The sequence below is a fragment of the Natrix helvetica genome (genome assembly GCF_964273705.1).
Source record: "Natrix helvetica genome assembly, chromosome: 5".
NCBI lineage: Eukaryota > Metazoa > Chordata > Lepidosauria > Squamata > Natricidae > Natrix > Natrix helvetica.
This window is the reverse complement of record NC_138551.1, coordinates 118,943,160-118,967,193: the sequence shown is the minus strand read 5'-3', so window position 1 is coordinate 118,967,193 and position 24,034 is coordinate 118,943,160.

Genomic DNA, 24,034 nt, shown 5'->3' with positions numbered 1-24,034 from the left:
CAAACAGTTGCAGGGTTTGGGGGGGGAGTTGCTTCCAGGTTGGTGCAGGAGGCTTTCCAGGGCCAAAATGGGGCGTGGAAAGCGCAGGGTTCCCCCCCCCCCCCCGTTATTCCCGAATTGTGAGCTCTTAGGAAAGTATCCCCTCCTTGTGGGTTGCTAACAGTGGTGGGTTTCAAAATTGCCAAGGGCCAGGGCGAGGGATGCATGAGTATGCAGTGTCTGTTTGTGTGTTTGTGTGTGTGTCTGTGTGTGTGCTCACATTGTGCAGGAAACTTCGCTGGGCTGGAAGTGAATGGTCTGGGCCTCCAGTGCTTTCTAGCTCAGTTGGAGGCTTCCTTCAGCCTTCAAACAGTTGCAGGGGTTTTATTTTTTATTTTTTGCTTCCAGGTTGTTGCAGGAGGCTTTCCAGGGCCAAAATGGGGTGCAGAAAGCACAGGTTTTTTTTTCCCATTTTGGCCCTGGAAAGCCTCCTGCACCAACCTGGAAGCAAAAAATCCCAAACAAGCCCTGCAACTGTTTGAAGGCTGAAGGAAGCCTCCAACTGACCCAGGAAGCACTGGAGAGCCAGGCCATTCACACTCACTTCCAGCCCACCAGAGTTTTCTGCCCCAGGGCAGAAATGAAAACCTGTCCTGTGGAGCCCACTGCCACTTGGGCGGAGGAGGACGACCCCACGAAGAAGAAGAGGAGGAGGAGAATGGCGAGGCTTTGCAGGAGCCGGCAGGGAGCAGGTCAGGTGGGGCTGGCTGGCTGGCTGGGGAGGGGGCAATCATGGTGCTTAGGTGGCAGCAGCCTTCATGCCCCAACTGTGCTGGGGAGGAAATAAGAGGCCCTGCTTGAATGAGGATGAAAGTACACACACACACCCTGCCTCCCTGCTCAGGTGTCGGCCACACCAGTTTGGGTGCCCTGGCTGAAGCATGCTTTCTCTAACACACACACACACACACACACACACACACACACACACACACACACACACTTAGATTACTCTCTTACCCTCCCTGTCTCTGTCTGGCCCCATTTGCATGCTCAGCTGTGGCCCACACCATTGGCAGCAGTTTGGGTGCCTTGGCTGAAGTATGCTTTCTCTGCCAAACACACTTGGATTGCCAGTCTCTGTCTGGCCCCATTTGCTGCTCCTTGAGACAAAGAAGCCTCATTAAGTAGCTAAGGGGAAAGTAGTTGGGGGGAGGGGAGGAGCAGGAGACCTGCAGGTAACCACTTTCCCCACCCCCCCCACCCACCCCCGAGAATGAAAGTTTCTGGATCCCTGACTCTGCAAAAGAGACACCCCTGGACTAACAGATGACCTGAGTGCTTCATGTGTTGCTCTCAAACTCTCAAAGTATGAGTCAAGGTTAGAAAGATTATCAGCATGCATACAACAGCAAAAGTCACTTTAATCAAAAGCATGCCAAATGCAAACGTTTACCTTTCCATAAAAGGTGTTTGTATCATTGAATGCGCTGTTATTGTGGGTTTTTTTCAAAGAAAAGACGTTAATCATGTATGAGTTGTTTTTCTAAACTAAAACCTCATTATTCAGGTTAAATTGCCGTGTTGGCACTCCGAGATAAATAAGTGGGTTTTGGGTTGCGGTTTGGGCATTCGGTCGCTAAAAGGTTTGCCATCACTGCATTAGAGCATACACAGAGTCAGTGGCGTAGCGTGGGTTGTCAGCACCCGGGGCAAGTAATTTGCGCCCCCTAACCCGAGGGCGGCCCGACTGCAGCTGCCCCTTGGTCGGCATCAGTCAAGTGAGGCTCTCCATGCTGGCCTCCTGCCTTCCTCCCGAGGAGGAGCTCGACAGGGCAGCGGGAAAAGGCTCGACTGAAGGGAAGCAGGTGCCGCGGGGGTGGGAGGCGCACCAGGGGCTTCGGGAAGGCGCCGGCTCCCCGGGGCGCTCCAGGCGGAGCAGGAGGACGCTGTGGCGTTGCAGTCGCGGGCAGACGGAGCGCAGCGCCGCTCTCCTTCGGCTCCCGCGGGGGCGGCGCGGCGGGTCTTGCCGGCTCCGCTGGGAGGTAGGCGGTGCGCAGGAGGGGCCTGGGCGGGCCGGGGCCGGGGAGCTTAGTTCGCAGGCCAAGCCGGGCGCGGAAAGAGGCGGCCACAGTCCGGCAAAGGGCGGCGCGGGGCGAGTCAGGGCGCCCCCCCAGATGTTGCGCCCGGTGCGGCCGGCACCCCCTGCACCCCCCACGCTACGCCACTGCACAGAGTGTAACCTAATTCAGCTTTTGTTAAATTGCTGTTGAGAGAAGCTCCATTGTAACCTAACGTGCCAACTACATAGATAAAACTTCTAGGCAATTTGCCAAGCTTAGCCTAGCAAAGTAACGTCTTGTGAAAAGTAGAATGTGGATTCTGCCAAGTAGCCTTGCTTGTACCTTAAAATGTCTGTTCAGCATTCCCTAACAAAGCTATGAGTTATACTCCAAAAAATGGATTTCTTTTCCCTTCTACATTCTATGGTTTTCAGAGCGCTGACAAAAATCATGAAATTTATGTGATATCAAATTATGTTTCTATACCAATGATGTTCTGTGCAAGCTATAAGATGTTTGGAAAAGTTTTTGGCACATGCCTGTTTTTCTCTCTCTGCCTGCTCTGTTAAGGTGGGAGACAAAAAGGTCATCCAGTCTTTTGCTTTCTGCAGAAATAAAAGCTGATAATCCATAGCTTCGTCTTCAGAGTTTCACTGGACTTATCAGATTCTGAGCTGCATTCAAAAACCTTGCACAATGAAGAATGCTGTGTTATATTTGGGTCAAATCAAGTGCAAAATATTAGATTTTAATAAATCCAATTTTGTTCTCATGAAAGCATTAGAATAATTTATTAATTCAACATTGTTTAAAATATTAAAGACAGAATATTAGCAAGATTGTATTATAAAAGTGGAAAATAATAAATAAATTTAAAAACTATAAACAATATAAATCATATTACTGTATCTCACCCCTACAATTTATTGCAATTAGATTAACATGTGCAAATGCCAACTGAAGTATTCTATTCCAATAAAGGGCCTACTATAATTTTTCAGGATTGCTGCATATTTTAATGCTTCTAAGGCCCAGATTCTTTGTGGAGGAATCTTTTTAGCTTCTCCAGTTGTACAAGAAACAGGGAGACCTTAGTTCCTCATACAATTTGTCAGTAGTAGAATCCAAGATTGGTCTTTAATTGAAATTTTGTCTGTTCTAACAGCCACAATTTTCAGAGTCTGTTAGTTTCCATAGATTAAATTTTATGGAAATACCCATATTTTCTCATTTTAGACAAAGTAGAAATTGTGTAAATTCCCAAATGAGCTCTGGGGGGCAGCAGCTGAAGTCCTTTTGTCCACCCCAAGATACTCCTCGGAGGCTGTGATTTCGGTTGGTTCTGCTGGTGGTTTCTCTCTGAAGCCCCAAACATCAGATTGATGTAAGAACATGGGGGAAACCTTGGCCTCATATACTTCAATAATTGGGGCTGAGGAAGCTGGAGAGCTCTGAGGTTTTCTTTTAAGCACCACTTTCACTCATGTCTTTGATCTAATTGAGCTCCTTTGATGATGAGGGAGACAAGATTCAGACTCAGAGAAAACAACCCCAGGTAAGGAAAGGTCTTATTTGCTCTATTGACTGACCATCTATGGCTAGGATGTCATTTCCCAAAGATCATAACTTTTGAGCTTGATTTACCAGTATTAATTATCAGATAATTACTATGACAAAAGAACCCAAGTCTTCCTCACAGGGTATACAATCCAATGTGTAAGTATGATAATATCACAGTGTAAATCAGCATGTTTCAATAGGTATTTAGCATGCTAAACATGTGTACCCATAACAGAACTTATAACAAAATAAAAGGGTTGGAAAGGATCTTTGAGGTCTTCTAGTCCAACCCCCTGCTCAAGAAGGAGACCCTATACCAGGGGTCCTCAAACTACGTCCCACGGGCAGGATACAGGCCACTGAAGCCGTTAATCCAGCCCACATGGGACCACGAGGCTGCCCTGCCCAAATCACCCCACCCACTTGCCAGTCCCCACCCACCAGCTGAGCGCAGGCCTTCCCTTCGCAAGCCCCACGGACTGAAACTGCAAAGTAAGACCAAAGCTTTTGGCCGGCAGAGTGGTTCTGGGGGCTGGGGAGGCCAAAAATGGATGCACAGAGGCCGCAGGAGGGGAAATGGTGCCCTCTGCTTCAGATTCTTAGCTTGGGCTAAGTGGAACGCAAAGCCATGTCGACTGGCACGCATGGCCTTGCCCGTTGCTCTTCCGGGTTTCTTGTGTGCATGTGAGCAAGACGATCAGCTGGCCTTTACATGCGCGGCAGTGCCAGGAACTGGAAGAGGAGCTGCCTGGTGCACATGTATGGACCAACATGCACACTGGTCAACTCCTCTTCCAGATTGCATCCCAGACAAGAGCACTTGGTGCCAAAAGGGTTCGCCATCAATGCCCTATTCCAAGGGTGGTTTTATCAAGGCATTATAAAATGGTACCAATGCTTCTCGTGATTTGGATTCTATCCTTCTGTTAATGCAGCCTAGGATTGCAGTGGCTTTTTTTGGCTGCTGCCACACATTGTTGGCTCACATTTGAGAGATTGTCCACTAAGATTCCAAGATCCCTTTCACAGTTCCTGCTATTAAGCAAGGTTTCACCTAATCTGTACCTGTACATTTGGTTTTTCTAGCCTCAGTGTAAGACTCAGGGGTTGCCACAAAGAGGGGGTCAAACTATTTTCCAAGGCACCTGAGGGTAGAACAAGAAGCAATGAGTGGAAACTAATCAAGGAGAGAAGCAACTTAGAACTGAGGAGAAATTTCCTGACAGTTAGAACAATTAATCAGTGGAACAGCTTGCCTCCAGAAGTTGTGGAAATCTTTAAGATGTTGGATAGCCATTTGTCTGAAACGGTATAGGGTTTCCTGCCTAGGCAGGGGGTTGGACTAGAAGACCTCCAAGGTCCCTTCCAACTCTGCTATTGTATTACTTTACTTTTCTCTTTACTGAATTTCCTTTTGTTAGATAGGCCCAGGGTTCAAGTCTATCTAGATCCATCTGGATCTTGAGCCTATCTTCTGGGCTGTTGGCTATTCCGGTCAGTTTAGTGTCATCTGTAAATTTGATGATTTCCCATCTATCCCTCATCCAAACCATTGATGAAGATGTTGAAGAGGACTGGGCCTAAAATGGAAACTTGGGGTCTCCCACTGCTTGTTTTCCTCATGTAGATGTAGTTCCATTGAGGACCACAGGCTGAGTCCATCTGGGGGTGATGCTGTCTATCCCACATATTTTTAGCTTACCAAGAAGTAGATAGTGGTTTACTTTGTCAAAGCCTTTCTAAAGTCCAAGTACTGGAAACTATGTGCACTGCATTTCACTGGTCCACTAATTTAGTAATTTTTGGCAAAGAAAGAAATAACATTTATTTATGATCTGTGTTTGGATCCTTCATTAGTTGAAGTAAATTTTCAATATGAAGAGAGAATAACAAGTGTGTTGCATCCTTCCCTTCCTCCTTGGTAAGTATCAATCCTTTTTCTCATTGATCTATTGAGCCCAAACCTCCCTCTCAAACAAGGACCTGGAGAAAGAGCCTGGATCAGGGCCAACAAGGCTGAGCTCCATTTTGAGGGCAATCAATTTCCTATATAATATTTCTCTGTTAATTATGACAAATGCACTAACATCTAGAAAGCCAGAAAAACTGTGTTTTATTTTGCTGATATAGATTAGATATTTCAAGACAAATTTGTTACCAATATTAGATTATTGACATGCAATATTTCTTATAAAATCTATATAGCTATTCACTACCTAAAACCTTCTGTTTCTTCTGCAAGGAATGCATTTTTCTCAAGTTTAACTAAGAGGATCCAGGCATACATTTCAGCCACAATATCTGCTAGTCTATTTGGCATATAATTGCTAGAGTCCTTTTTATTCCACTTTTTAGATAGATAAAATGCTACTATTTCTATCAATCCGACTGGATATTATTTATATGTGGAAATGAAGATGCCAATAGAGGCCCCAACAACGAGGGATATTTTTTGATCAGTTAAATAGTTGGTAGAATGTCTTCTCCGGGGAATGTATTGCTTGCATTTCAGGCTTTTTATGATTAATCTCAACACGAACATAATGGGGTAAAATATTGTCATTTTTGCTAATATGTAGAAAAGTAGCTCTTGAATTCCATGGAAAAGACATGATTGCATCTATTGCTCACCCACCACCACCCACCCCTCACTTTACCAGAGAGAGAAAAACACACACAAACCTGTGGGACTTTGTAGGTGCCTCCTAATGTTGATATCTGGATGGAGATGTCCCTTCTAGCTCCATCAAAAAGAGCCAGAAGGTTGTCCTTCCTTCCACAGCCGTAGTTGGGGACATTGGCTTCTCCAGTGGAGAGAATGTCCAGCAAGGCATCTGAAGTGCGAAAAGTGCTCCAATAGTTGGCATGGATGTTGTAGCCAAGTGTGAGATTGTGCAGGAGCTGGGAATTCATGTTGACCGTTTGAATGTTGAAAATGAATATTAAGACATGTAGAAAACCATAAATTTCCCTATTGTAAACAAAAACGTTATTATAATGGGCAGCAACAAATACTTTTTAAAAATATATAAGCCCCCAAAAGCCTACTGAACCTTAAGCCAACATTGATCAAAAAGCAATAATCAGTTATACAAATATGGAAATGGGCTGAGGTGCAGTAACTACAACTGGTTCCACCACTACTTTAAATAAAATTCATTATTCAAGTGATAAATTAAGGATTGAACTGAAAGAGGAAAATAACCTGCAGCCCTTTCAGCTTTTTTTTCAGGCCTATTTTTCGATTTGAGTTTCTTTCACAAAATCAGACAAAGAGAGAAGCCATGGAAATCAAAATCATTCAGGAAATTAGACATAATCTCCAATATAGGAATAAATAAAAAAATAAAAACAGAAAAGAAGGAGAGTGTTAGAATGGAGGGAGTGCAACTATATCACCCTGAATGACTTACGGATCATGAAAAACAAACTGAAGAGAAGGAGCCACGTTGAAAAGCAAGTTTGTATGCAATTTTTCGAATCCACTGATGACTATACCGATGAGATGGTCTCCTGGGCTGAAAATGCTCTGTGGTCGTTTTCCATCCTGGTGCTCCAAACTCTGCGGGCATTTCATTTTCAGCTTCCCAGAGACTGGATGGGACACCAACAGCATTAGAAGCAGAAGCAGGAGGTCCATCATTCATGGGGTGAATCAATCAATCTTCTTCTTGTTTCTAAAGAAGAATTAGAAGAAATCAAAGGACTCTCACAAAGTGGAATATGATCCAGTTGCTTTCCTGATTCAAACACAGAGAAACACTCAGCTTCATCTGGAAAGGAGAGAGACGGACATTCAAGAGCACAGACCCTGCCTGTCCCAAAACTCCATATTTCTCTGCCCAAAGTCTCCCCTGGAGGATTCGGCCAAAGAGCAGAGCTGAAACTTTTATCATAATTCTCCTTCTCAGGAGGGATCCTTGGATAATTCAACTCGTTGTTGGACTCAAAGGTTGTTGGAAAATTCTCTGGAGGGAAATGAAAGGGAAATAATCCCCATGTGATTCATAATAACAGGGGCAGAGATGGAATTAAATCCATCATCTAGAATTGAGAGTTCTGGGCTCTCCATGCTTGAAAGTGGCCCCAGTGGAAATACACGGCACCTGTGGCTAAAGACAAAAAGAAATGTGACGTTTGTTGGCATAGTGGTTAAGGAGAAAATCCCAGAGGCCAGTTAATGCCAGAGCATGAAAATAGATCTAAAATAGCTGCCTGCTGAGTTGGAGCCAAAATGTTCTTTATTTTGAAAGCTAATGCTCAAAGGCACCACACAAAAGGGCTGATGAAATAGTGTGGCCAGACTCCAAGAACAAAATAAACTTTAGTGAAAAAGTAGTTACCAGAAGTTTGCAGACTTAAAAAAAAATCACACACACACACACACACACACACACACACACAAACAGAGGTTAGGAAAAAAACAAGTGAAAGAGATGGAGAAATCAAGTCTGCCCCTCACCCCAGATGAGGAGGGGAGGGGGTGAAGGGGAGCTCAGGACTCTAGTGTTACAGATGAAAAAGCTGATCTACAAAATCCAACTTCCATCCCAGGAATGCAGAAGCTCATATCCCATGTTCCCCTGCCACCCTTTCCCATGCAGAGGCCAGGCAAGGGAGCTGTTGCAGGGATGCCAGACTCTGCCCGGCTGAGTGAGGAAAAAAACAAGTGAAAAGAGATGGTGAAATCAAGTCTGCTCTCAAGGAAGGAAGGAAGGAAGTATAGGGAGGAGAGGGAGGGAGGGAAGGGAAGCTCAGGACCCTCGTGTTGCAGATGAAAAAGCTGACCTACAAAATCCAATTTCCATCTTCAGACACTGGGAATGCAGAAGCCCATATCCCATGTTCCCCTGCCACCCTTTTCCATGCAGAGGCCAGGCAAGGGGGCTCTTGCAGGGATGCCAGAGAGGACTCTGCATAGCTGTGGGGAGCCCCTCTTGGGAGAAGGAAGCTGGGGAGCCTTGTGTTGGGGAAGGGAAGCAGATCTGCAAAATCCCCCTCCAGGTTCTATCTTCTGAGTCTTGGGAAGGGGGAGACCATATCCCATGTTGCACAGCCACTTCTTTCTATGTATGGGGCACCCAGGGGAAAGCAAAGCCCAGACCCACGGAGAAAGCCCAGGATGGCCAGGAAGGAGGAGGGGATGTGGGGCATTCCTGGGATGAGACCAACCTGGTTTATGGATCCCAGGGTTGAATGTTGGGGGTTTCTCCAGCATGTCTTTCCAGGAGAAGCTCCTGTCGGGGAGAAGCCATGCAGGGCTGGGTCTTCCAAGGGGGATCCGGGGTTGTCTGGGAGGAAAAGGCAGCCAGCCTCACTCTGGAAGGGACCCTCTGTGACTCTGAGGAAGATGGGGGTCCCTGTGGCCCCTGCAGAGCCCCCACATCCCCCAGCTGAGGAGACCCTCTTCATTGCAGCCTTTCCTCGGGAGGGAGCTTAAGCCCCCCCCCCCTCTGCAATTCTGGGAGGTTTTGCCTTTTTCTCATCATCCCCAAAACTTTGAATGTTGCTCTTTATTTGACACCCCCCCCTTTGGCTTGGCTTCTTCAGCCTCTTCTCCATCAGGCTGAGGGCCGGGAAGCTCCCAGGCAACCATCTTCCCCTCTCCCCCCATTTGATTGGCTACAGGGTTGTCATGATGAAGGGGGCGGGCCAGGAATAGAGGCAACCACTAAAGAGAGGGAGGGCGGGATTTTTGTCTTCCTTGACAACCGGAGGATTTTTTTTTTTTCAAAAAGTTTTATTGGTTTTTTAAAACATTTATAAGGAAAAGGGTAAGTGGAATGGTATACAAATTTTGGCAGTTGCAAGTATGGCAGACGCCCCCTCCCTCCAAACTCATAAGGTACATCTATGTATAAAACATTAATATAAAATCGTATAAAATCAGCATATCACTTCTATAAAAATATTTCAATCAGCTTATATATTATAATATATAGTCTAGGTATAATTTCATTATTACTTTCGGTCTGTTTATAACAATGTGATTTTTTTACTCATTTTTGTGATCTGAGCTTTCTTAGTGTTGCCCCTTCTCCCCCCGCTGGCAGAGCTCCGGCCCCTCCCGTGTCCTGTGTAACCGTTGAAGAGTCTTCTGTTTTTTCTAGGATCGCTTTATTTTTTTCCATAAAGGCCTGAGCCTCTATGGGTGTATTGATTCTGATTCTTGTCTCCTCCCAGAATATCAGCATCCCTTCAGGCATCAACCATCTAAACCACACCCCTTTCTGGTATAATTTATTCGCCAATTGCGAATAATTTTTCCTTTTTTCCCTAATTTTTTTTGGGATCTGTTTCAAGATGGTTATCTCCCTGTCGTGATATGTCAATGCTTGCCCCCTTTGTACACCCAGGATTGTATCTCTTGTGCTTTTCCTAAGAAATTTGATATGGACCTCCCTGGGCACATTGTGTGTTCTGGCATATGCTGAGTTCACTCTATAGACCAGGTCTATCTCCCATTCCATCTGTTGTTTATCTTTGTGTATATATTCAGCTAAAATATTAGTCATGATGTCCCTTATATTTTCCCCATCTGCTTCTATAACATTTTGAAATCTAAGATAAAAGGACATTCTCTCAAACTCTGTTTTCATTTGTTGGATATCAAGTTCTTTGTTACCCTTCTGCAAAGCTTCAACCCCCTCCCCCTTGCCTCCGCCACCCCACCCTCCACGAGGTCCAGTCTCTGTGAGTTCTTATAAATTTGGACTTGATTCTCTTTAATTTCCTCCTTCATTTCCTTCAATTGTTTCTTAATTTCTTCCTGGCCTTGTATGAGTTGCTGAAGCATTTGTTGCAAATCCATCTCTGTACTCTTGGGTTGCATTAGTTCTGTAATCTTTGACTGTGTGGCAGGACTGGATGTTGCAGATGTCGGTGCAGAGGTAGCAAAACCAGGTTTTCCAGGTGGTGGTCTTTTTGGAGACATAGTTTATAAAACAGAGAGATCAGTCAGTGTAGAGACTGGACAGCTGAAGAAGTAGAGCAGGCAGATGAGTTCAGGAGGCAGAAGATCCAAGCAGCTGGGAGTTTCTTTAGTCAGTCTATCAACAGAGAAAAATTTTCTCTCCAGAGGGTTCAGAAAATGACAATCCACAAGAGATTCTTCTGGGTGGCACGGAGACAAAGACCGGAAGCCTGAGTTTTAAAGGTGGAGTCAGGTTTCAGAGTTCATGAATACAACGGAAGTGTGCCATCTTGCCCTGCCAGCTTTGGGCTCAGAGGCATAGCAAACTTTTAAAAGTTCAGAAGATTCTCAGTTCACCCATAAATTCTGGAGCTAAGTCCAATGAAAGTCACTTTTACAGGGGTGAGGCATCATTAGTTGGCTCTCCCCCCTCCTCCTTCCCCTGGGGGCGATAGCAAAATCTTTTCAAGCCGCTTGTCCAAGGGAGGGGGGAAATCCCCCTCCCTCTAGCCGCACCTCCAGCAACCGGAGGATTTGAATGCGAAATCTGCTTTCTTTTAGGAAACCCTGCTCAGATAAAGCTCAGAATTAGAGGGAGGGAAGGGTCAGAGGAAACGAAGGGATATTTTAAAATATATTTTAAAAAACCAAGTAAAATGTAGTCTTTGACAGAAGAAAAATTAAAAGTAAACACCAAGCAATGAAAAAAGGATCAAACTCAGTAGAAAAAGTTGTTTAGCTCCCTAGAGTGTGATCCATGAGATATACAGCAATTAAAAGCATAGAATGATAAAATCCAGCCTTAAGCAAATCTATTGGAGACGCAGGGCAGAAAGATGGGAAGATGAAGGGAAATTGGACGTTAAAGAAAACAGTGTCGTCAAACAGCTTATAGAAAATAGCTAAACTAGTTATAGTGTTAACATTACTTTCTGCTCTGGTTGAAAGAATTTAGAATTTTTCTTTAATTTTAAAAAATGTGTAAGCTTTCCTATTTGTGAAATAAAAATCTCACCCCAGCCATTGAAGGGAGAGATAAATTCCCAAATCAAATTCAAGCTTCTAGTGCTTTGTGAGTATGGAGTCTGGTATGTCATTAATGTGGGATGGGTGGGTCTATAAATCATTTAAAATAAACAGATTTCTGGGACTGGAGCAGAAAGTCCACAATCTCCAACTGCCTCTTCAGCCCAGACTGACCTCACATTGTTCTGAACTGATTCAGTTGTGTTATATGAATGGGCCTCCTTCTCCTTTTCTTATCCTGGATTATGATGGATGGTTAAAAGGAGCCATTTCTCCGTTCCAGAGCAAAAATGAGAGCAAGGCCATTTTTGCGTGTGCCGGGGCACGGCTGAAATGCTTGTATCGACACGCTCACATAATGTGTGAGCTGCCCATTCTCAGAGTGGCTGGCATGGCAAGTTGGGTCAACTGTAAAACCCTCATTTATCCTCAAAGAAAGAGCAGAAGTTCCTCCCAGCCGCTTCTTCTTACCAGGCCCTTTATGGGTTTTATCCATTTCACACCTGTGAGTGTATAACAGTAGTAGTAGATTGGTTCAGGCTTTGCTGAAGCTGAAACGCAAGTAGGCCGTGAGAAAATGACCTTAAAAAGTGCTTGCATAGGATGTTGGCTAACTGCAACATTTAACTATAGCTGTTTGCTTGTTACAATATTTGATAACTGTTTTCTTGTTATTTGTGGGAAATTACTGAGTGTACTTTTCTTGTACGTGCCTATCTCCCAGCCTTTGTAAAACTATGCAATAAATGGGTTTGTGCAGAACACGTCAGGAGAAATGTAGCTTTCACATTCTCCAAGCATTCTGTGCTTGCCTCCCTCGAGAAAACTCTTTGTGTGATGTCTTGAATTGCGGCTATCGTCCACGCGTGGACCCTCCAAATTCCCGGTGAGGACCGGGGCTCGTTCTCCCTCCCATGGGAGAACCCTGAAGACCCAAACAGGTGAATCCGGACTTGAGTGTGTCGCAAACCTTGCAGCGACATCTGGGGGCTCGTCCGGTCCTGTCTTGGCGTCTTCATGGGCACGATCGTTGTCTAGCGGTGTGCTCTCCTTCACTCCTGTGACCTTACCCGGCCGGACGCGCCACTGTACACGTAAGTCATGGGCACCCCGTGCTCTAAAGCTTCTGCTCATCATCGAGAGGAGCTTTTAGCTCTTGTGAAAAGTGCAAATTGTATCCAAAAGATTAATGGCATTACTGTCTACCCGCTTTCTCGCAAATCTATCGCTTCCTTTCTGTCCTATGTCTGTGAAAAATGTCCCGCCTATCCAGAAGCAGGTAACCTTAAAAAAATTACTTGGATACGTCTCGGGAAATTCCTTCATGAGGCTCCCCGAGCGCCACCCGACATCTTGGTCACCTGGAGGGCTGTTATGTTTGCTTTAGAAACTCTCTATCCTAATCCTCCTTCTGAAAATTCCTTTTCTTCTTCCGTTCCTAACTCTTCCCCTTCAAACGTAACTCCAAAGGTGTCTCCACCTCCCTATGAGGCTCCTAAACTTTCAGTCGCTTCCTCCGCTCCCCCTGCGGAGCCCTTTGCTTCTCCTCCCTCTGAATTTCCTGTTGATTTGCCCGATGTGGATCCGCGGGCTGGCTCCTTTTCTGCTTTTGTTGCTTCTGCCAAATCCACACTTTCTTCCGAATCAGAAGCCTCAACCTCTACCTACCCCCTACACTTAAATCGGGGAGGTGTGGGTCCCTATTATGATAATTTTAATCAAAGGGACCTGAGACATCTGAAGGAGGCTGTAACCCAATATGGAATCCACTCTCCATATGTGACAGGATTACTTGATTCTTTAACTGAAACTGATGTTGTCATGTTAATGTATGATTGGAAACTTTTGTTTTCTATGTTGCTTACCCCTGCCCAATTTGTCATTTGGTTTTCGGAATATAATAAAATGGCAGATGCTGAGATTGTTCGGGGGCTGCCCCAGGGCGTCCAAGGTGATCACATAAAAGGCACCGGACAATTTACCAGCCTTGTTCAGCAGCAAAATACCCCGCGCCGAGCTTTTGCTATCATCCGCCTGTGCGCCATGGGAGCGCTCAAACAAGTGGATGATGCAGATGGCCGCTCAGCTCAGAATTTTTTAAAAATAATTCAAGAACCAAGTGAGCCTTATGCCACCTTTATTAATCGTCTCCAACTTGCCTTGGAGAGACAAATTCAGAATCCATCTGCTCGTAACGAGCTTATGATAAAATTGGCTTTTGAAAATGCAAATGAGGACTGCAAAAGGGTTTTGCAACCCCTTTCCGCAAAACCAGGTGTTTCTCTTGCAGAATTTTTGCAGGCTTGTCGGGTTGTGGGTACTACAATTCATAAAATGTCTGCTTTGGCTGCTGCGCTAACATCCTCCATAGGGGGTGGGGAGAGCCAAGCTTTTCCTGTTGCTCGCAATGGCAATTGTTTCAACTGTGGTAAGCCAGGTCATTTCAAAGGCCAATGCCGCATGCCTGGCAGCAGCGGGGCTCCTCGCAGCCGACCACAGAGCCCTCTACCTGCTAACAACAAAAAGCCGAAAACTGTGTGCCCTAGGTGTCGGGAAGGTTTTCATTGGGCACGCAATTGTGCAAAGATTCCCAACTCCACTCCATCCCAGGGAAACTGAGTGGGGGGCGACCAGCCAGCCCCGCTCCAAAGGCTGACCTTCATCCCTTGGCCAATAATTTTTCTCTTGCTTTTCCTGTTCGTCTTTCTAAGGATTTTGTGTATGATGACCCAGGCTCGGTTTTTACCATGCCCCTGAAGGTCTCTTTGTTTGCCCCACTCCCTCCCGATGTTCCTGTTCTCCTGATGCCTAATTCTTCTCTCACGCTGGAAGGTGTGATTGCCGCCCCCTTTCTGCATAACTCGGACTCTCTCAAAAACATTTCTTTGGCCGCCATAGGAGACCGATGCTTTTCTCTGAAGGAAGGCACTGTTGTGGCTACCCTGATCCTCCTCCCTTCTCCTGAACACCCCTCTCTTCTTGCTCTTCAACAGCCTGTCCAGAACGCCAAGCCCGTAATTTCCATTCTTCTCAACGGGCGCTCCTTTTCCGGTCTCATTGACACGGGTGCTGACGTGTCCGTCATCCGTTCATCTGAATGGCCCCCCTCCTGGCCTTTTACTGACGCCTCCACGGTGCAAGGTGTGGGCGGAGCACAGGCTGCCAAGGTTAGCACTTCTTGGCTGACTGCCTCTACTCCCCACTCTTCTGTCACTGCATATCTCCGCCCCTTCATTCTTCCTCTCCATACTAATTTGTGGGGAAGAGACTTACTGTCCCAACTTCACGCCACTCTTACTATTCCTTGACGTTTTCTATCATGCCTCCTGTTCCTTTACCCCTTACCCTTAAATCTTCTGCCCCTATTTGGGTGGACCAGTGGCATATGACCCAGGAGAAAGTTGAAATTTTGCAGCAGCTGGTTGCTCAACAGCTTCAGGAGGGTCACCTTGAGCCCTCTACTAGTCCGTATAATACTCCGGTTTTTGTCATTCAAAAGAAAAATGGCAAACACCGTCTTCTTCAAGATTTAAGAAAAATCAATTCTATTATTCAACCCATGGGCCCCCTACAATGTGGATTGCCAAACCCTAATTTGATTCCTCACAATTATGATCTAGTTGTCATTGACCTGAAGGACTGCTTTTTTTTCCATTCCTCTCGTGCCTGCTGACAGGATTTTGTTTGCCTTTACCATTCCTCAATTTAACAACTCTAGGCCTACTACTAGGTATCAGTGGAAGGCCCTCCCTCAGGGGATGATTAATTCTCCCACGATGTGTCAATATTTTGTTGATAAGGCCTTGCAACCTTATCGAGATGCACATCCCACGTTTTTGATCTACCATTATATGGATGATATCTTGATAGCAGCTGATGGTCCAAAAGGCACTGTTTCTCAGACTCTTTCCTTTTTGTATACTGTTCTCGCCCAATCGGGTCTTTATGTTGCCCCTGATAAAGTACAAACTTCATACCCCATGCAATATTTGGGTCATAAACTCATGGCCTCTGCTGCCATGCCCGTTCTCCCCATGTTACACCTCCCAGAAACGGCCACACTTATACAACTTCAGCAATATCTGGGAACTCTCAATTGGGCTAGGCCCTATTTGTCCATTCCAACCCATGTTCTTTCTCCCTTATTTTCTGCTTTGGTGGGCCTTAAGCATCCTTCAGACACTGTCTGTTTACAGCAGGAGCACAAGAACGCTCTTGCCCAGGTTAACGCTGCGCTCACCCAAAAATGGGTTGATAGGTCACTATCAAATCAACCTCTCCTGTTTGCTATTCTCTCTACTCCGTCTCTTCTTACAGCTGTTATTTTCCAATTGTCTGTAGAAAAGAAAATGTTTATTTTAGAATGGTTACATTTGGCTCACACCCCTAGGGCTTCTATTACTACCAAAGCCCTACAAATGGCTCTCCTTATTGAAAAGGGGAGGCGCCGCACTAAGGCACTGATGGGAATAGAGTTTTGTTCCCTTTATGTACCTTTTAAATTAAGCCAGTGGGAATCTTTGTTTCAATCTTCAGATGCTTTGCAAAGTGCTCTGGAGGACTGGAATGGCAATGTCTCCTGCCATCTCCCTCCAGATCCAAGAATTCAAGTCCTTAAGACTGTTCCTATTCTCTTTACTACCCCTGTCGCTTCTTCTCCTATCAAGGAGGCTCTTACTGTGTTCACTGATGGCTCAAAATCAGTGGGCGCTTGTGCATGGCAAGATTCTGCTAACCAATGGCAGACTCGCCAAACTTCCTTACAGCCCTCTGCCCAGCAGGCGGAGCTGTCCGCTTTTAATCTGGCTCTGTCAGTATTCCCCAACCAACCTCTTAACATCATTACTGACAGTTTATATGTTTTTCATTTGGTGTCTTGCATCTATGATGCATATATTTCTCCTTCCACCTCTGTCCCATTAATGAAGCTTTTTTTACAGCTCCAGGATTTGTTACACCTCCGCGCCCATCATCTGTTTGTGGCACATATTAGAAGTCATCAAAATTTACCTGGTTTCCTCTCTGAAGGGAACCATATGGCAGATGAAGCCTGTAAGCATGCTTCACCAGTCTGTCTGTTAACTCTGACGGCTGGGGAAAGCCATGACTATTTTCATCAGAACAAAAAAGCACTTGTCAAGCAGTTTGGCATTACACATCAAGAAGCCACTGCAATTATTCAACAATGCCCGACCTGTAGTCTCCAGGCTGCTGCTATCCCACAGGGCGTGAACCCTAGGGGTATCTCGGCCTGTGAGACATGGCAAATGGATGTGACTCAATATTCATCCTTTGCCCCTTGGAAATATATCCATGTTTCGGTGGATACCTATTCGGGTTTTATTATGGCTACCTTGCAAGGGGGGGAAGGTCAAACGATAACTCTGACTATTGGTATCGGGGCCATCCAGGTAATGTTTTCACAATTCGCCTTACCAGGACTGAAGAAACGTCCCCACCTGTAGGCCCAAACATGCAACTTAGTTCACCTTTTTTACAGCCCTTGACTAAAAATGATAATCCATTGGTGACTTTGGTTTCTTCTGCACACGATGCCCTCGCGGCGGCTGGTGCCTTCCCTCACAATGACACAAGGTGTTGGTTGTGTATGTCCTCCCAACCTCCCTTTTATGAGGCCATAGGTTCTGCCGTACCTTTTACCAATAGTATCACAGATACCACTTGTCGGTGGTCTAACTCTTCTATAACAGTGTCCTCAATTGAAGGTCAAGGTTGTTGTCTTGGGTATGTACCCTCTAACTTTTCTCACTTCTGTATTAATGCTTCTTCTGATGCTTATCACCTTTGCCAAATGTGGTTGCCTGGTGCAAGACTAGGACTTCCCACAGGTGGATGGACTACTATGCACACCCTCCTTCCCACAGCCGATCTCTCCCGACGGTATAAAGGTCAATTTTTTATTCCCTCCAATGGCTCTATTTGGGCCTGCTCTACCGGTGCCACTGCATGTGTCAGTGGGGACATCTTACACAAACAAAGAGCTTTTTGTATTCAAATATATCTTCTCCCTAAAATGTCTGTCTTTTCTGATAACGACTTTCTTTCTCGAATGGAGACACCTCAATACCTCCCACGGTCAAAACGTGAAATAGTCACTACTATGACTTTGGCCCTTCTCCTGGGCCTAGGAGCCTCTGGAGCGGCAACAGGCATCGCAGGAATGGTTGTAGTGGACCAAAACATTCGCAGGCTCAGTGTTGAAGTTGATGCCGATCTCAAACGCATTGAACAATCTATGGTTGCTCTCCAGAATTCCCTTACCTCCTTATCTGAAGTTGTTTTACAGAACAGGAGGGGATTGGATTTGTTATTTTTAAAACAGGGGGGCTTGTGTGTAGCTTTGAAAGAAGAATGCTGTTTTTATACCGACAGTTCAGGCATTGTACTCGATTCTATGGCAGAATTAAATACCCGACTGAAAGATAGAGAGACAGAACGCACCCAGTTTCACACATGGTATCAGGGAATGTTTAATTTTTCCCCATGGCTTACAACTTTGCTTTCAGCACTCATGGGTCCCTTGATGTTAATCTTGCTTGCTTGTGCCATTGGCCCTTGTATAATGGGAAAATTGCTTCACTTTTTACGCACTCGTCTTGGTGATATAGATCGAGAAGTTAGTGCTACTCGAAAAGATTTAAACTTACTGCAAAACTTGCTACCCTCCTCACATGATACTTGCAAACAACCATTGTTGACATTTTCAGATTTAAACTCTGACACAGAAGGTGATCTTCAGTTCCCGGATAAGGTGAGTGGTCCTTCTCGCTGCCTACCGGAGGGTGGGTCGTTAGAGGAATACCTAGCCTTAGAGGGATACTGACCTTTCTTAAAAAACAAAAACAGAGGAGATGTGAGTGTATAACAGTAGTAGTAGATTGGTTCAGGCTTTGCTGAAGCTGAAACGCAAGTAGGCCGTGAGAAAATGACCTTAAAAAGTGCTTGCATAGGATGTTGGCTAACTGCAACATTTAACTATAGCTGTTTGCTTGTTACAATATTTGATAACTGTTTTCTTGTTATTTGTGGGAAATTACTGAGTGTACTTTTCTTGTACGTGCCTATCTCCCAGCCTTTGTAAAACTATGCAATAAATGGGTTTGTGCAGAACACGTCAGGAGAAATGTAGCTTTCACATTCTCCAAGCATTCTGTGCTTGCCTCCCTCGAGAAAACTCTTTGTGTGATGTCTTGAATTGCGGCTATCGTCCACGCGTGGACCCTCCAAATTCCCGGTGAGGACCGGGGCTCGTTCTCCCTCCCATGGGAGAACCCTGAAGACCCAAACAGGTGAATCCGGACTTGAGTGTGTCGCAAACCTTGCAGCGACACACACCCCCATTTTCAGTTGAGGCAAACCCCCTGCACAGCCCCCCAAAGAAAGGTCTGGGCTGCAGCCATCTTCCCTCTTTTGGTAACAAGACTATACGAGGCCCATTGTTTAAACCATGACATGAATCCCAGAGGCTTTGCTTTCAAATACTAACTGCCCATTTCTTTAAAAAAGACATAAAACTAAAGGCATCTGGGGCAGGGGGTTAAAGGGGTACAAAACATGATAAGCCCACAGCTTCCTCCTCCTGCTGGATCTTTACTGACCAAGAGAGAGTCCCCCAAAATCCCAGGCAGAAGTTTCTTTCTCAACATGTAGAAAAGAAAGATCCCTTCACAAGCGTGGAAGATGTTGGGGCTTCCTCTGCAAGGTCCCCTTTCTTCCCTCCGGGGAGCCTCCTGCCTCCTCATCCAGGTCCCCTCAAGAGAAACCCCACCTTCCCCAGGACTCCTGAGGCTCTCAAAGGGCCCCTCAACACAGGCCTTCAGAAAAGGCTCCCCCGTTTTGGAACTCAGCCCCATCTGAGGCCTCTGCAGGGCCCACAGATGAAGCCAGGTCTCTGGGCAACTCTGGGAAGGTCAGTTGGACTAACTTCTCAGGCTGTTTCCCTCCCACATGGACCATGGATCCCTTTGCAACCGGGAAGCCATCACGATTAGATCGTAATGGAAGTTGGAGATGGAGGCCCTCCTGATATACGCCTTTGGCAGAAAAGTTGCAGGGAAACCATATTTGTCTCCTTTAGTTGGTCACATTGGACAGGCTCTCTGGGGGAGGGGAGGCCCTGCTTGTGTGGGGGAGGCCCCCTTTCCTTGTGCTGTGGGGGGAGGAGGGGCCCTTCTGCCCTCCGTGGGTGACTTCCCCACCTGGCACAAGGGTGGGCGATGGGTTCTCCAGAGGAGCCACCCGAGAAGCTGGGATTGTTCTGGAGGAGCAAACCAAGGGACAGGACCTCATTGAGGGAGGAGGGGGCCTTGTCTGCTGCTCTTCTGCTGCAGGCAGGGCTGTCTTAAGGCCTGGGACTGATGGGCACTTGGCCCCCACGATCATAGCCCCCCCCCTGTTAATCTGTGTATGTTAACCCTTCAATGCACCTTCTATCACATAAATACAGCAACATATTAATTATGCTTTACTGCATTTTTTAATTAACACTAACATGCTAATAAAATTAATATGTGTTTAATTTTATCAGCCATTTACATTATTATTCCTGTGAGTATCGTATTTTCTGGCGTATAAGATGACTTTTTAACCCCCCAAAATTATTTCAAAAATAGGGGGTTGTAGAGGAGCTGAAGTCGTGACGGAACGACGTGCAATCTCAATGCTCTGAGATTGCAGTCGATACTTTTGCCATTGGGGGGTCCTAATTTGGACCTAAACCATCCCGAAGAGATGGTGAATAGGAAGATTACGTCTTACTGATCTCGAGGATATTGCAAAATCTCCGAAGGAAGCAAGAGAAGATCTTCAAGCCGGTGACAAAAAATCCAGCCAAGGCTGACAAAGTCAGGGCAGCTCCAAACGGAACGATGTGGAAAGAGAAAGTGTTTCCAGCTGGTGAGGAATTTTTATTGTTTTTTAAAAAAAGATTGCCTATAAAAACTTAAAAACCAATTCAAATTAAAGAATAGAAGAACTTAGCGGCGAATTTGATCTTTGGAATGGTCTTGAACAGTGGGTATCATATTTTTAAAATGTTATTTACATGGATTGAATCTGTGCAAACTTTTTGAAACGGATGGATCAAGCTTTTCTTCTTCTAACTTCTCTTTGTGACTCTCTATAAACTACAGATTAACTTTTTCCTCTTTTATTGTTGTGGGAACTTTTTTCTAACTCATTTAAATTGGATTTCTTTGTTTCATTTGATATATAAAAGAGATACAAAAAAAAAAAAAATCCCCACCCCGGAGGCTGATCGGAGTCTTTGTGAATTAAAAGACGGAACGTTCTTTTCTCTCTTTCATGGATCGTTTTGACTTTGGCATTTCAAGGTTTTACTGCCTGGCTGTTTGGCTATCTTAAGAGTCCACAGCTGTCCCTTTCAAGTTTGTTTTTGTTCACAGAGAGGTGAGAGCAGCATTATTTGCAAGAAACAGTGGTCTTTGTGAACACATGCTTTAATCTTATCTGACCTTGTAAGCCAAAGCAACTGAGTATGAATATGGCATCTCAAAACAACGTGGAGGATTTGAATTTGCAAGGAATATTTTCAGAACTGCAAAAATTATTAAACACGGAGGAAAAAATTGAAAGAAAATTGGAATTCTTGATGTATTCAACAATAAAACATGGAAAAATGAAGGATATTCTTCAAATGCAAAATGAGGGGATTGAAATTCCAAAAACCGAAATGGAAGATGAACATGAAGAAGTTAAACTTGTTGATATCTATGGCAATTGGTATATTTCTGAAAAAAGAAAGAATGGAATATTGAAAGAGGAATTAAATGGAGAGGAAATTTATTTCAAAGGGCAAGATATAGAAGAAGAAGAAAAAATTAAAGAATCTATGGACTATGAAATCCTATCTGCAAAATATTTGATAACACTGCTGATAAACAAAGATAAGCTGAACAAGGAAGCAGAAAGAGGGCTTCAAGAATTCATGAGAGATTTTACAAGCAAGAAGTTGCTAAGAGGAGTCCATACAGACTTGATTAAGAAGATGTTTGGAGGACTGGTTCCACAGATGGTAGAATATTTGGACAGAGTGCGTGGACGACTGCGACCTACCACATGTTTACTGGACCCGTGTCCCTCCTGGCTTGTACTGGCATCCTGGGAGGTTACACGCGACTGGCTCCAGGGCCTAGTGAACGCTTCGCTGGGCGAGGGGTCTCTTCCAGCCGCCTTGAAAGAGGCGGTGGTGAGACCCTTGCTCAAGAAGCCTTCCCTGGACCCTATGGAGCTGGCCAATTATCGTCCTGTCTCCAACCTTCCCTTTTTGACGAAGGTTGTAGAGAGTGTGGTGGCTTATCAGTTTCCACGACATCTGGAGGAAAATGATTATCTAGACCCGCGCCAGTCCGGCTTTCGCCCCGGACACAGCACGGAGACGGCCTTGGTCGCGTTGGTGGATGATCTCTGGAGGGCCAGAGATAGGGGTTGTTCCTCTATCCTGGTCCTATTAGATCTCTCGGCGGCTTTTGATACCATCGACCATGGTATCCTGTTGCACCGACTGGAGGGGTTGGGGGTCGGGGGCACCGTTCTACGGTGGTTCGGCTCCTACCTCTCCGGCCGGACGCAACGTGTGTTGACAGGGGAGCAGAGGTCGACTCTAAGCCCCCTTATCTGTGGGGTGCCGCAGGGGTCGGTCCTCTCACCGCTCCTGTTCAACACATATATGAAGCCGCTGGGTGAGATCATCCGTGGTTTTGGGGTGGGATATCATCTGTACGCTGATGATACTCAGCTGTACATTTCCACCCCGAACCACCCCAACGAAGCCGTCGAAGTGATGTCCCGGTGTGTGGAAGCCGTACGGGTCTGGATGGATGACAACCGACTCAGGCTCAACCCTTCCAAGACAGAGTGGCTGTGGCTGCCGGCCCCCCGGTTCAACCAGTTAATTCCATCTCTGGCCATCGGGGGCGTACAACTTGCCCCGGTGGAGCGGGCGCGCAATTTGGGCGTCCTCCTGCATTCCCGGCTATCCATGGATGACCATGTGACGGCCGTGGCAAGGGGGGCGTTCCACCAGGTTCGCCTGGTGCGCCAATTGCACCCCCTATTGGACCGGGATGCCTTGCGCACAGTCACTCATGCGCTGGTGACGTCTCGCCTGGACTACTGCAACGCTCTCTACATGGGGCTTCCCTTGAAATGCACTCGGAGACTACAGTTGGTCCAGAACGCGGCCGCGCGGGTAATAATGGGGAGTACAAGGTACTCCCATGTGACACCTTTCCTGCGCGAGCTGCACTGGCTACCTGTGGTCTACCGGGTGCGTTTCAAGGTCTTGATAATGATCTTTAAAGCGCTCCATGGCTCAGGACCTAGATACCTGCGGGATCGTATCCTGCCCCATACATCCCTGCGACCAATCCGCTCGCACAGAGAGGGACTCCTCCAGGTGCCGTCCGCCAGACAATGTCGGGGGGCGGTGTCTAGGAGTAGAGCCTTCTCTGTAGCGGGCCCAGCCCTGTGGAATGACCTTCCCCCGGATATTAGGACTACCTCTGACCTCCGCGCCTTTCGGATAAAGCTCAAGACCCACCTATTCCAAATAGCTGGCCTGGCTCAACCATAGTTCGCTCACTCTGCTCCTGACGGGTTTTTTTTAATTTTAATTCTGGGGTTTTTAGATTTTACTGTGTTTTTATTGTCTCTATTTATCTGCCTCCCTTCTCCATGTCCATGTCCATGTATTTGTTTATTGTGTATGTGTTGTCCATTTTATATTTTATGTGTTTTCTTGTACGCCGCCCCGAGTCCTTCGGGAGAGGGTGCGGCTAAGAAATAAATTATTATTATTATTATTATTATTATTATTATTATTATTATTAATATATGAGATTGTTTTGTTATTGGAAAGATACAGGTTAATAGATGGAAGAGTATAATTTAAAACTAGCTAAACCTAGCTAAAGTTAGTGATAAATAGGTACAGCTAAATGAAAAATTAATAATGATAGTAATGTATACCAGTGACGTGCGGTGAGGTTTATGGCTGGTGAGGCTGGTGACATCATCAGCGTGAGCCGCGGTCCCCTTCATTTTGACTTAGGAAGGAGGGGAATGGGACCACGTGTGCAGGAGGCTAGCGCTGAGGAGCTTCCTGCACAGGTGGTCCCACTCCTTCCTGAGTGATTGATGATTTTTTTTAAAAAAGGCCATCCTAAATCCTGTAAAGGATTAGTCATATAACCTGGATGCCAAACTGACTTAAGCACTCTATAATAAACACCCCAATGACCTCATACTGGAGATAGACCAGGCAACCCCTGGTTCCGACATTAATTTAACCATCTGAATATATGGAGAAGGCTGGCTCCTGACCTCTCTGAAACTGGATTACCACGGAATAAAAAAAATCGCTTTCCTCCCAAAAACCCCTTCTGTGCCAGCTGACATTAAAAACAGCAGAAGGTTTCTCTTTCCCGGATTCGATTGCACAATGAAAGCCCCA